This window comes from Acipenser ruthenus, chromosome 25 (assembly GCF_902713425.1).
Source record: "Acipenser ruthenus chromosome 25, fAciRut3.2 maternal haplotype, whole genome shotgun sequence".
NCBI lineage: Eukaryota > Metazoa > Chordata > Actinopteri > Acipenseriformes > Acipenseridae > Acipenser > Acipenser ruthenus.
Genome location: NC_081213.1, coordinates 21590930 through 21603704, shown reverse-complemented (window position 1 = coordinate 21603704; position 12775 = coordinate 21590930).

Below are 12775 nucleotides of genomic sequence, written 5' to 3'. Positions count from 1 at the left end.
TACTGACAGGATGTGAATGTGGGTCTTCTGTTGTAATTTTTAAGAGATTGGTAATGTTAGTTGTCCGATTATTTTAACCAGTTCTTGTTTGACAATGTCATTGTAATACTGAGTTTTCATTGCATAACTGTCAAGCCTAGTTTAATTATTGGTATATAAATTTTGTGAAACCTGTACAGACCTTTACGACATGTGTACTACTAAAAGCGACACAAGGCAAAAGGGTGTGTAATCTTGTTTTAATAAGAAAATCTGCATTTTGGATATCTGTGAGAATAATGTTACTTTGCTTTTATTGAAGGGAATTAAAGGGGATTTAAGCATTGTGTTTTATTTAAGCATTTGCATCCCATGTATGGGTTCTGTCGAAGAAACACAATTTATACAGCTGAATGTTCCAAAGGATTGATGTCTCTAAGGCTGATGTTTCTCAGGCTAGCTAGTCTTTGAAGAAATCATTGAGCTTAACATTAGAACCCTCTGCCAGTGATGTTGTTTTAAAAATGACACATTGTGATGTTTATGCCAGGGTTTCACAAACAGTTTCCAGATTTCTGGTCCTTGAAAAATTACCAAAAGATTGGTGCTTCTTAAAATTGTCCTATGTTTGCTTGCATTAAAATGCTCACTAATAGAATGTACTGGTATCTGCGATTTTAAATGGCCAGTTAACAAACAAAAAACATTACAGGACTGTAAACCTATGCAGTTATATTACTGAGATTATGAGATTCATGGCATCGCCAAGTCTGTCCTTAATCTGGGTTAAAGCTGGAGTAATTTCTTTAAAAATACAGTAAACCATTAAATCCATCTGTTCCAAAGTGATATACTTTAGCTAAAAAGAAGCAATTGCTGCTGAAATGTAATCACATGCTGCTTTTTACAATTGCAATGCATTTCTTTCCCAAAAGAAAGTTTGTGTTATTTTTCAAGTTACATTAAGTACAGTTTGCTGTATGAATACTGAACTTTACACGAAGGTGGTCCTAACCTTGGAGCATTGCCCTGCACACAATGGATATCTGCTGCATGTTCAGCTGACAGGCAAAGTTCAGGCCATCCCTTTTTAAATACTGACTGAATTAATGCTCAACTTGAGGAGGGTGCCACCTGTTCTGTATTTAAATTTTAGTTGAGTTTCACAGGTATGTCATGACAGTATGTATCTGTGTGCAGGTTGTTCCATTCACACCAGAAGAGACTTTTAAAGTCTTGAAAGTTGGTGATTTTATATCATAGATGATCTAATAAACAGCCACACATCTTCAAATCTATTACCAATGTTATAGTATGATTATGGCCCTGTGAAAATCGCAGAAATTCTCTTTCAAATTCACGGCAGTGTCGTATTCTGGTGAATTGGGGTGTGGGCTTTATAGTGAAGCATCTTAGTGAAAGAGCACTGTAGCTGTAAATGGTCCTTAATAAACATGATTGAGATCTAAGCATTGTATATAACTTTGGCACAGTACTACAATAGAATTTATTGTCTTTTTACAGTCAAATAATTTAGCCAGTCAACGATACATACATAATTAATTGGTCAACTATTCTGGGTGTACAGCTTTAAGCAATATGGTAGACTTCATTAGTTGATCTCTTATCTGCTTATTTACTGGGAGAGGCAAAAAGTTTACATAATTTCAATGCAATTCGAGGATTAGGCTAAATTTGTGTTGGGGGTCAAACCTAAGGCAGGTATTACAAAGGTTTATTCTGCAGCTTGTTTATGAAGGTTTTTTCTATTGCTCCTGGCTGAGTTGTTGCATTTAATTTAAACTATAAAGATGATTTAGAAGGCCATACAGCTAAAGTGATACAAAGTTAAAATGACATCCATAACAAAGCTGTATACTGTGCGTATACTGGCCTGTTACTATCTTTGATTTTTTTGCCAATACAATTACTGTTTCTTCTGAGTCTTTTCTGAGAACTTCAAATCGAAATCTGGCTTGTTTGTCAGCTTGGACAGTTGCTGTGCCTAACAAATTAGGATAATTACATTGGATTATTTCAATTCACCAGAAATTCTGAACTATACACAAATTACTCCATGACTCATTTTAACATTTAATCACAATATAGTAACCTCTTATAAATGACAAAAGTAATTTGTAAGTATGTTGGATAATATAAAATGAAATGTTGTTTTTAATAACCTTGAAGTCACTTGTAAGATATTATGCTCATAACTCCATTTTACGTGGGATGACAGTAATATATGTATTAATTTAAAACGGAAGAAAAGAGAAGCACTTTTATTTTAGCCCGGAATATAAAATTATTTTTATATCAATTCTCAATTGTTCATTGTAACCCTGTGTCCCAACCAAGACAGCTTCATTTTATAACTTTTAAACAAAAGGGACAGTCTGTGAAGACTGCTTATTATACTGGCTCTGTGTTTTAATGTAACGGCCCATACAGTTTATTCTAAGGAGAATCTTCATATTGTGCCATGAAGTCACAATCCCCCCCCCCCCCCCCCTTTTTTTTTTTTTAATAAGCAGTGTTTATTCTCAGTCTAGGAAATGCCTACTATCTTCCCTGAGAAGCCTGTCTCAGGGAAATGTTTCAGAAAGAGAAAGGAACTTTTTCCTCTTTACCTAAGCTGTGTGTTGAAATGTCACATGGTAACTAGTCAATCACTTTTATAGTGCTACCATATCAAATTGTTCACAATTAACTGTGCATACATTGAATTGAATACATTTGAGGTGTTAAAGAGCAGAAGATCTACTGGAAATGAACACGGTTAACATGAAAATGTAGCACGCAGGATTTCCAGTGCTTGTAGAAAAGTACATATATTAACATGTATATTATATTGTGCATTGATTACATGATTGTGTTACACTGCTGTGTGTGAAGTTACCAGTAAAGTGATGCCACACTACACTACATCATTACACTATAGGGAATGTCTGATTTGGCTTGCCTGATGAATGCTTCGGTTGATATATCATTTTATGGAATTGGCCAGACACACGTTTTTTTTAGTTTGTTTACCCAGTAGTCCAGTTGTGCTTATTCAAGATTTGAACAGCTTGCCCATGCAGGTAGCTTATCAGCTTTCCAACGCATTTTTTTGTTGTCGTTATCCTTTTGTTGTGAATTCAAGCAAATTATACTGTAATGTATTTTTTAACCAAAAGGGGGAGCTGTTTAGTTTTCAACCAAACACGTTAAAAAGGTTTACAATAACTAAAGTTACTGATATGCAAGAAGATTCTGAAACAGAATGTGCTTGAAGTTATTGTACGCAGTGGTATTTAAAAAGGAATGTACTTGAAGCTGCACAATGATCAATTTATTTTTCACTAAAATATAAATTTCTTTGTCTGCACTTCATCCTTCGACAGTTCCGCTTTTATACACTATCGTTAGGCAGACACTGTTGTTTTTATCTAGCTTTCTACCCTTTTATACTGTACCGCTTTGACACTGTGGGAACAATAGAGAACAATGTAACCTGCTGAAATGCTGGCAGGATGTTTTTTCAGCTGTATTCTGATTGACTCGTGCACAATTAAATATAGATATCTGGTACTCTTTAATTAAATAAACCAAGGGCTCTTGTGCTAGAGGGGCTTTTCCCTGTAATCTAGTTACTCAGCCTCAATTCGTCCACCTTACATTGTGTAGTATTTTTCAGCAGTCATCGTGGCTTGTAAGAAAAGCCAACCAGGTGACAATTTTCATCAGATGGATATCTCAGCAGTGTACCGAATTGAATTATAAGGCCCGCTTTCCTCCTGTGTTGTTTTTAAAAATGTTCATTCAGATTAAAGAGAAGACAATAGGACGTGCTTGAAAAAGCTATTCAGAAAATTGCACAAGAGACGATAGATGATTTAGATCAGCACTTGGACTATATACCGACATTTGTTAGTTAGGGTTAACCTGTAATCTGACCTTACTTGAATATATGTTGCAGTTTGCATGCTTGTGGGGTGTGTGTGTGTGTTTGTGGGGGGGGGGGGGGGGGGGGGATCTAATATAAGATATAAACTGTATATAACCTCTAACCTTTCTCGGCATTGTAGTTTGGCCGGATCCAAACAACAACAATGTTATACGTCCACAAAGCCGACTGCATCAAACTGTTGATGACAGGCCTGTTACAGAGGTTTAAAGTGACCAGCATGCAGAAGATGAAGCAGATGGTGCTTGATGCAGGGGGATGCTCTGTGGGGGTAGTGGGATTAGACAAGGGTTAATTGTAACCCCACATGTTAATTTTGTTGCCAAGATCTACTTACAATCATCACCTTTGTTATCAAAAACACAAGCTTCTTTTAGTGTTTATTGCTGTAGTAGCACTTCTAAAAATCACATCTACTTGAATTTTCGATAAGAAGGCTGAAAACTAACTAAATAAGTCCAAATCTAGAAAGCACCTATGTTTTAATGTGTAGCTGAAATGTCTGCTAAATGGAGTAGTACACTATTCCTTCCAATAGACGTGTTTATGTCATGTTGATGAATGGTAAATGTTTGAGAGAAAAAAGATGTTCTTTACTGTAATCTGTGGATGTCCTAGAAGGTTAGGGACTGACATTTATATTTCACATCTTTCTAGAGGAATATCAATAAGCATTTTAATAATAACCCCAGTTCCCTGTACTGTACAATTGTATATACGTGTAATGAAAATGTTAATTCCCTTTAAAAATCTCTGCCATCTGCCGTGGCGGTGATGTATGCTCTGCCTAAACATCATTTGGTCTCCTGATCTGTAGTAACACTTTTTTTCTCCAGAGATTCTCTTTAGTTGAACCCTACTTAACTGATGAATGAAAACCAGCCTTCTGCTAGTGACTTCTTTCCCTGCTCCCTTGCATATTCACCAGTGCTGACACCAAGTGACATCCTTAAAAGCTATGGATAATTGATGTACTGTAGGGACCAACCAAAGGCTGCTATTCAGCTTTAGAAGCAAGGGGCAAAAAGAGATGTTTCACTAAAACAGCTTTAGAAACTTGTCAAGGTTTGCCCTAACAGACAATTGGTTCCTATCAAAATAATGGCAATTGCCAGATCTTCTATGAGACCCTGGGCAAGGGAAACCTTGTCTTATTTATTTAATTTAAAGCCGCAGTTAAATGATTCTTCTTGCTTAAAGCATTGACGAGACGCTTTCCTCGAGTGAACCATCGACACAATTAGCTGTAAAAAACTAATTTCTAACAGCCCAAGGCAAACACTTTCTCTATTATTGTTCATCCTGGCTCCATGTGGATTTGTGAACATATTCAGACTCATTCCTTATCTCATTTGCCTCTGCATTGCATTAAAATGATGTCTCCTTTTCCTGTTACCACAAGGATGAACATGCAGATTAAATCTGAATTTAAACAGGAAAATGTTTTTCTCCTATATGCGTTCAATATTTTCTTGATCCCTTATAAATTTACATAAAGAAACCAAATGAGTCAAACCTAATTTATGGAGCCCTTCCAACAAGCTCTTGCTATTAAGGGTTACTTACTGGGAATTTCCTATGTACCGTATCATAAAAAAAAACACTGACAGCTTCTCATGTTTCATGGAATATTATTTTGGCTAGAATAACCATTACAATGTATTCCAGTGTGTAGTCTTAGGTTTCAGCTGGACCACTGTCTTACACTTGTGATTACGTGGTTTGATAAATCCTAATCAGGCTTCACGCAGAACATTGAAAATTGTTATTTACATTGTTTTCACAGGTATAATATTCCTGTGCTCAGATTGTTTAATGGTTAGTCTAAAACCTTTTTAGTGCAAGAATGTATATGAAGAACAGTACGCTGCTCATTTTAAGGTGTGTAGAGCCCAGGAAATATATTTTCAACATGTTTCTTAGATTGATAAGATGGAAACCCTGCTACAAGGGTTTTCCACATTCTGGTCAGTTTTCTACCTATAGTTTTGGAAGTGTCTTGACTATTTCTAATCATAAATTCCCAAATACCTCTACTGTTAAATGTATATGTAAAATGCAAGAGGAATTTGATGCATATAATTATTAGCGGTCAAGTCTAAAAGAATAAGTGATTTTTGAGTGTGCGACCGACCTTGCCTCTATGAGTGTCATTGAGCAAAATATACAAGGCTTATATGTCATTGCTGTTAACCATTTTTTTTTTTTTTTTAACTCTGTAGAGACATTAATATACGAAGTGCACCTCTTTTTGAAAAAGTTTAGCTGTGCATAAATGCCTTTATAGCAACAGTACACTGTCATCAATCAGCAAAGCCTTCTGTCTGCACCATGTTTTGTACAGATTAATATTGTTACATAATGCATTGCAGTGGTTTTAAAGGGATGAGTGAGCAGTGTCAAAACATCTAAAATACCAGAAGGAGTTAATGAAATGCACATTTGCTATCCTCTTATCCTCACGTAAGTCCCTTATGTGAAACACACATACTTTGATATATCCAGCCAACTACTAGGATAGCAAGGACAGCAGTGTATTAGAGTCTAAACCTAGGAAATGAACAGTTCCCACCTACCAGGTTTGGCTAATGCAGTGCTTACTCAACTAATCCGATGAACCGGTCTGATATGCTGGGTCACCCACAGTGCTTTGCAAGCCCATTGTATACAAAGGGCAAGTACATAACCACTTAAATTTGAGCTGCATGCTCCACAGGAAAGGAAGCATGTCGGGTCACATAAAAATTAAGCTTCAGCCTTAACCACTGAAAAGGCAATCGGGGGCTATATCTGGATACATATGCCTGAGGTTGAAATTATTAACCTGTCCTGTAAAATTGCAGTCTAACGACCAATAGAACAAAGATAAGGCTAGCTACCAGGGCACTGCTCACAACCCAAATGCACTGGCATTTATTATGTTTTGTGGTTTAGCTTGTTTTAAATCTACCGGTACATTTAACAATTTGACAGTAACTTCAATAATATTGTACTGCCACTGACATTCTCCACCCAACATCTAGTATGACACTAAAAACATAAAATTCTCTGAGACTTTATTGTTTCTCACCTAATTCTCAAAGCTTTTTACTCCCAATAGTTGTTTGCACTTATTTCAATTATGTAACACAATTGACTACTGCAAAGCACTGTAAAGATGACACTAGATTTCCCCCCTCTACTTCAATTAAGCAATCTGAAGGGTTTTGTTTATTAGGATGGCAAGGCTTTTAGTGACCTTTTTTGTGGGAGGCACATTGCTCTTTACATCTGGCTGTAAAAATTGTGAATGGGAGACTAATGAAGATGCAATTTGTGCAATTTCGGCTCTGACACCAGAGGTACTATGCATAAGTGGTGGGCTGATAGTACTGTTGTACATTTTGCTGTCCATTAAGGCTGGTAGAGGAAATCTGTGAAGTGCTTGTTAGCGTGTTGGATGGAAAGTTATTTCACGACTGAGATGGCTTTTGTTAGCTCCACTCTCTTGTCATTATGAATGCTAGACATTGAAACATCAAAGTAGCATACATCAGAGGTAGAATACATTTTATTTCAAGCACTGGTGTTCATGTGAAGTTGACTGTCATATAGAGAACATGAACACAGGTGCAATATACCTTAAACTAAATCATCTTTCAAATATTGGATTTCTTATCTGTTTAATATCTCTTGTCATTTTTTAAGTCTTTTTTTTTCCACGGCTTACTATGACTTCAAGGCTGATTGCGGGGGAATTGAGGTGGGGATATTAGTGTTGCACAGACACATATCCATCTTGAGGAGTCTTTTCAGAAGAATCCTTTGCAGGAATAGTTGCTAAGCATGGCTGATTAAAAATAGAGAGTTACAAAAATGTAGAATCATAGTGTATTAAACAGACAAGAAATTAAATATTAGTAAAATGTGTACAATCGAACCCTTTTTAAGAACACCATTAGTTAAAATCACAAATGTATGGATCAAGATTTGTTTGTGTGTATATATATATATATATATATATATATATATATATATATATATATATATATATATATATATATATATATATATTTGGTAATGATTGGTCCAATTAAGTAATTTAGGACACAGTTGGAACAAAAACCAGAAGGGACACCGGCCCACTCGGACCAGGATTGGACTCCCCTGCTCTATACCATGCCATATACAGTACAAGTATTTAATTCATTCATTTTGTTTTTACAGTTTTAATGTGGCTTAGTAACCTTGACCCTTAACATTGAGGGACTATAGAATGGCAGTCTGCTGCAAAGTCAGCATCAAATAGTTTCATGGTCATGGGTGATCTTGACTGTAGAAGTGAAGTTAAACTACTGTTTGCTCAACTTAACTTGAGTAATTTTTAAATGGGACGTTAATGCATGCATTTGTATTTTTAAATATTTACATTAAACATACAGTTTAGTGTTTTAATACAGAGATGTATGAAACCCAGAAGTTATACAGGTTTTGATTCAGAGTAGTACATGTGTGAAAGAGAATCCATCAGGGAATGAATTGAATGTCAACCGTTACTGAATGGGGTGTTTGGAAGGCCTGCTAAATGCCACAAGCACTATCTAAATTCTACGTTTCTTTAATTCAAATACAAGAAAAAGAGTCAGTAACCAGAGGGGATATGAGGTGCAACAAGCATTTCACATTTCACTTCTGGAACCTGGGTTTGAAGCTTGAGTTTGATGGTCTCAACTGATCACAAAGCCACAACACAATCTGACACTGTTCTATTGGACAGAGGCCCAGCGCTGTGAGAGGAAGCTGTCATAATGCCTTCCTACAGTCAGCGTATTTCATGAACACTAGCCAGAGGATTAGATTAAAATGATGGTGCTGCTCTACTTATAGTACGAAATCACAAAAAATAAATAAATCAAACAACTGCGATAACGTGATAAAGGCCCTGTCCACACTACATAACCGATCTCGAGAACCGTACACAAAAAAACATTTTCATTAATCCAGCTCAGAGTCCACACTAAATTACTGTTTCATGTTTAGTCGGGCTTAATGCGTACAAACACTATTAAAATAGTCTGGTTACAGTTCCTAGGAGAGCAATGGACTGTGGGACTTAATATGACATTATCCCAGAACCCATGCCCACGGAAGACATAGCACTTCTTAGCATGAACGTTGATCATAATGTGTGTGTTCTGTTTTGAACTTTGAAGTTCTCCCTGACCGATTTCATCGCTCCAAATATCAATGTGCCTTGATTTCGGCATCTGATCACGTCGCTCCATGATCCACCATTTTACAACACGCATCAGAAATTATATACGATACAGCAGTATTGATAGTCATTCTCCGCTCCTTCAGGCGCCTGTTCTGAGTACTGTGTTTGTAATGTCCATGCGCCAAAACATATCAAAAAAGCATTTTGGGATATTGGAGGATACACAAAAAATGTAGTTTGATATTACAGCATCCACAGTTCTGACAAACCGCACTACCTGATGCAATCTAATTTAGAACCGGACTATCCCCCGAGGTGGTCTCGAGTCTGGTTCTCTAGTACGGTATTAAACCTTGTGTAGTGTGGACACTAACCCTATTTAGCACTTTTAAACCGGTTTAAAGGCAACTAATACGGTTTAAAGGCATAGTGTGTACAGGATTCTGTGTTAGTAGGAGGTAGTTGCACACAGTCATCATACTTTTGTAATATGCTTCATTTTAAAAGCAGGTATGAGGATAGAAACTTCATAATTAAAATGCTAGGGTACATTTACATACACTTGTAATGATGGTCAGGTTGCTTTTTAAGCCAGGCCAGTATAGTCCGGACATGGATTGTGGTTTCAGGAACAGAGCATATATGTCTTGTTCCACAGTTCCATTTTATAACATACATGTCAGGTACTTCTATGATTTAGCCTGCTAGTTAACCCACATTATGATGTATATATCTGGTGCATGTCTACATAACTTTTCACACGCCACGCAACTGGGAGATATTCAATCCAGTTGGTGGCGCTAAAGAACTGTGTACAGTACATTACCTAAAGGTGCAATAACCAATTAGTCAAGGATCATTACACAGTAATATCTTCGAAAAAAAAACCAAAACTAACCTGGTAGAAATACAACCTGATAGAAATACTGTTATCATTTTATAAATCTAAACATCAATTTTATAGATCTGATAAACAAAAAATTGCAGAGTACTGTTAAAAAAAAAAAAATCATTGCTATTGATTCCAGACTAAAAACAATTAAAACAGTAAAAATAAATTGCTTGTGTCCATTGTAAGCTACTCTAATTGACATCTGAAAATGCTTTTAAGTGTGAAAATTAAAACTATTGATTTTATTCTTTTATATGTGTGAATTTTGTGGGTGTGTTGGGGGTCTAAGCAATCATTGCATGCACTAGACCCCCTAAGGTAAATGTAAACTTTTAGTAGATAATCCATTCCAACAACGTTCAGAAGGTCACGTTTTATCAGTTGATCACAGAATTGGTATTTTTCAACATTCTGTGCACCACATTGTAGTTTTCATCTACATAATGCTGGACATCAGCATATTGTGAAATTATGATCCTATTAACTGTGCTTAATGACAGCTACATCATAATTTTGCATGCAGAGCATTTAGGGCCAAAGTGGGTGCATGCTAAATCAATACTGCAGAAAATACAGCGTGTGCTTCAGCTGTCAAACCCGGTACATTTTACGACCCTTTATCGTGTGTTTAATGTCCTGTTGTAGATCATACCTCCCCAGAGTTATTACTGCATTCAGTGCTCAATAAAACTTATTGTGATAAAGCCCTGTCTCGACATCCAATCTTATGCTTCTTAAACAGAAATAACCAGCCGGTGGCAATGTAATATCTGATAAACGAACACAATACAAAATCCAACATATTCAATTTGTCTTCAAATAAAGATCCCTGCATCCAAGGAGTACAAAGAAATAAAATCAGATATATTGCTCTTGTGCTATGTACAACAGAAAATAAAATACTTTCAACTTGTCTAATTGTCTAACTCCATTAAGCAGGGTGGTTGCAACTTAGTTTAGAAAAGACGTGCCTGCATTCTTTTAATGCCCCAGAAATGAAGAAGCATGAAATGTATTCGCATGTTGCTTAAATTCAATGTGTTCTCCAGTCCCTGTGTTTTAGGTCAGTGTTACCACCCAACATACAAATGTAGTTACAATGCAGTTTCGTTTCAGCAGTGGTTTATCTTTTTTTAAATATATGTCACAAGCTATGTTTTTAATAATGTGAATCCTTCACAGATTATTGACTGTCTTGCCAAAGGCAATTCAACATTTTCACAAAAACAAAACACTAACATGATTCCAACCAACTACAATCTATTTCATTTATTGTAAATATTATGTAAGAAATGATATATAGTGGAAATGATGAATGTGTATTCCATCCAGTATAATAGCTAAAATCAACCATAAGGATGGAGTGTAAAAATGCATCTGTGTGTGTTTAATGTTTCATACTCAGATACAATCCTTCACTATCAAATATATTCCTATCCAATAAATAAATAGGCAAACATTAACTCCAAACTCTACATGTATATATTTTAAGTAGAAATATAATATATTATACATGTGCACATTCATTATATTACTACTTTTATGAATATTTAAAATATGTATCTAATGTGTCAATTACAGCAATGTTATCTTTGGAATGCATTATGCTGTAATTACCATAGATGTACTGCCATTACATATTAAAGGACATTGGGATATCTAGCTGTCATTTTCATGCTTGAAAAGTTATTTGCGTATAGAATTACAGATATATAATTGATTAGCTACCAAGATGATTGATTCATTGATCCAAAGGTACAGGTTAAAACAACTAGATGTCAAATGTCAAAAATGTAATCATGTTTCAATTTGGTCACTAGAGATTGCTGGTTAATGTACCAGTATATTATCTGAAAGAAGCTGCTGTACTTAACTAATGCAGAAAAAAATACACTACATACAATATGATATTTCTTTTACAGTGAGCTTGCTTGCCTCTGAAAAGGCAGATTGTGTCCTGCTATATGTTTTGCTCAAACCTTTAGGCTTATGGGTTTTTCCCCTTCTTTTTGGACAGGAAGAATATTCCCTTTGGGAGAGTGGATTACGACACATTTCTACATTAGCACAATCCTTATGCTTCTTAATCATGACAACTGCCAGTTTCGCCAATTCAAATTCTGCTGGGAACTGTAGAATTGACCCATTATTTAAAATAATATGAGCAATTATGTGTCAAAGTAGTCTTGCAGGCTGCTTCCTGCTGGGTGCCTCAATCATGCCAGGTGTGTTTTTATTGTCTCATTGTCACCTTTTACAGGGTATCTCAGCATAGTAATTATTACAGGGATAATAAACCCAAGACCCCATAGAACACAAGTGCTTGTTAATTCTGGTTTTACAAAGGTCTTAAGCATGCGTTCGGTATCAGACATGTTTTTAATCAATATATATAAAAGGATGTTAAAACACCAAATCCACTTCTCCTGCTTAAATATGTGTGAAATAAACACAAGAAGATGGTGTGAAGCAGCTTTTTCATCTATGCAGCATTACTCTCTCTTGACACATTCAAATCACAAATCGGTTATTACGGTATAATATCAATTTCCACTGGATCCATTACCTTCTCTAATACTTTCTACACACACCTACTGGTCTTAAAACCACATACCATACTTTTATGGACTAATTACTGCTTTTTCAAACACATATAAACTATCCACAACCACAACACTCTACAGGATTTAAAGCATGCATCCTAACATTACGTCAACAGAATCTATTACTAAGGGAGTGTGAACCAACGACCATGCAC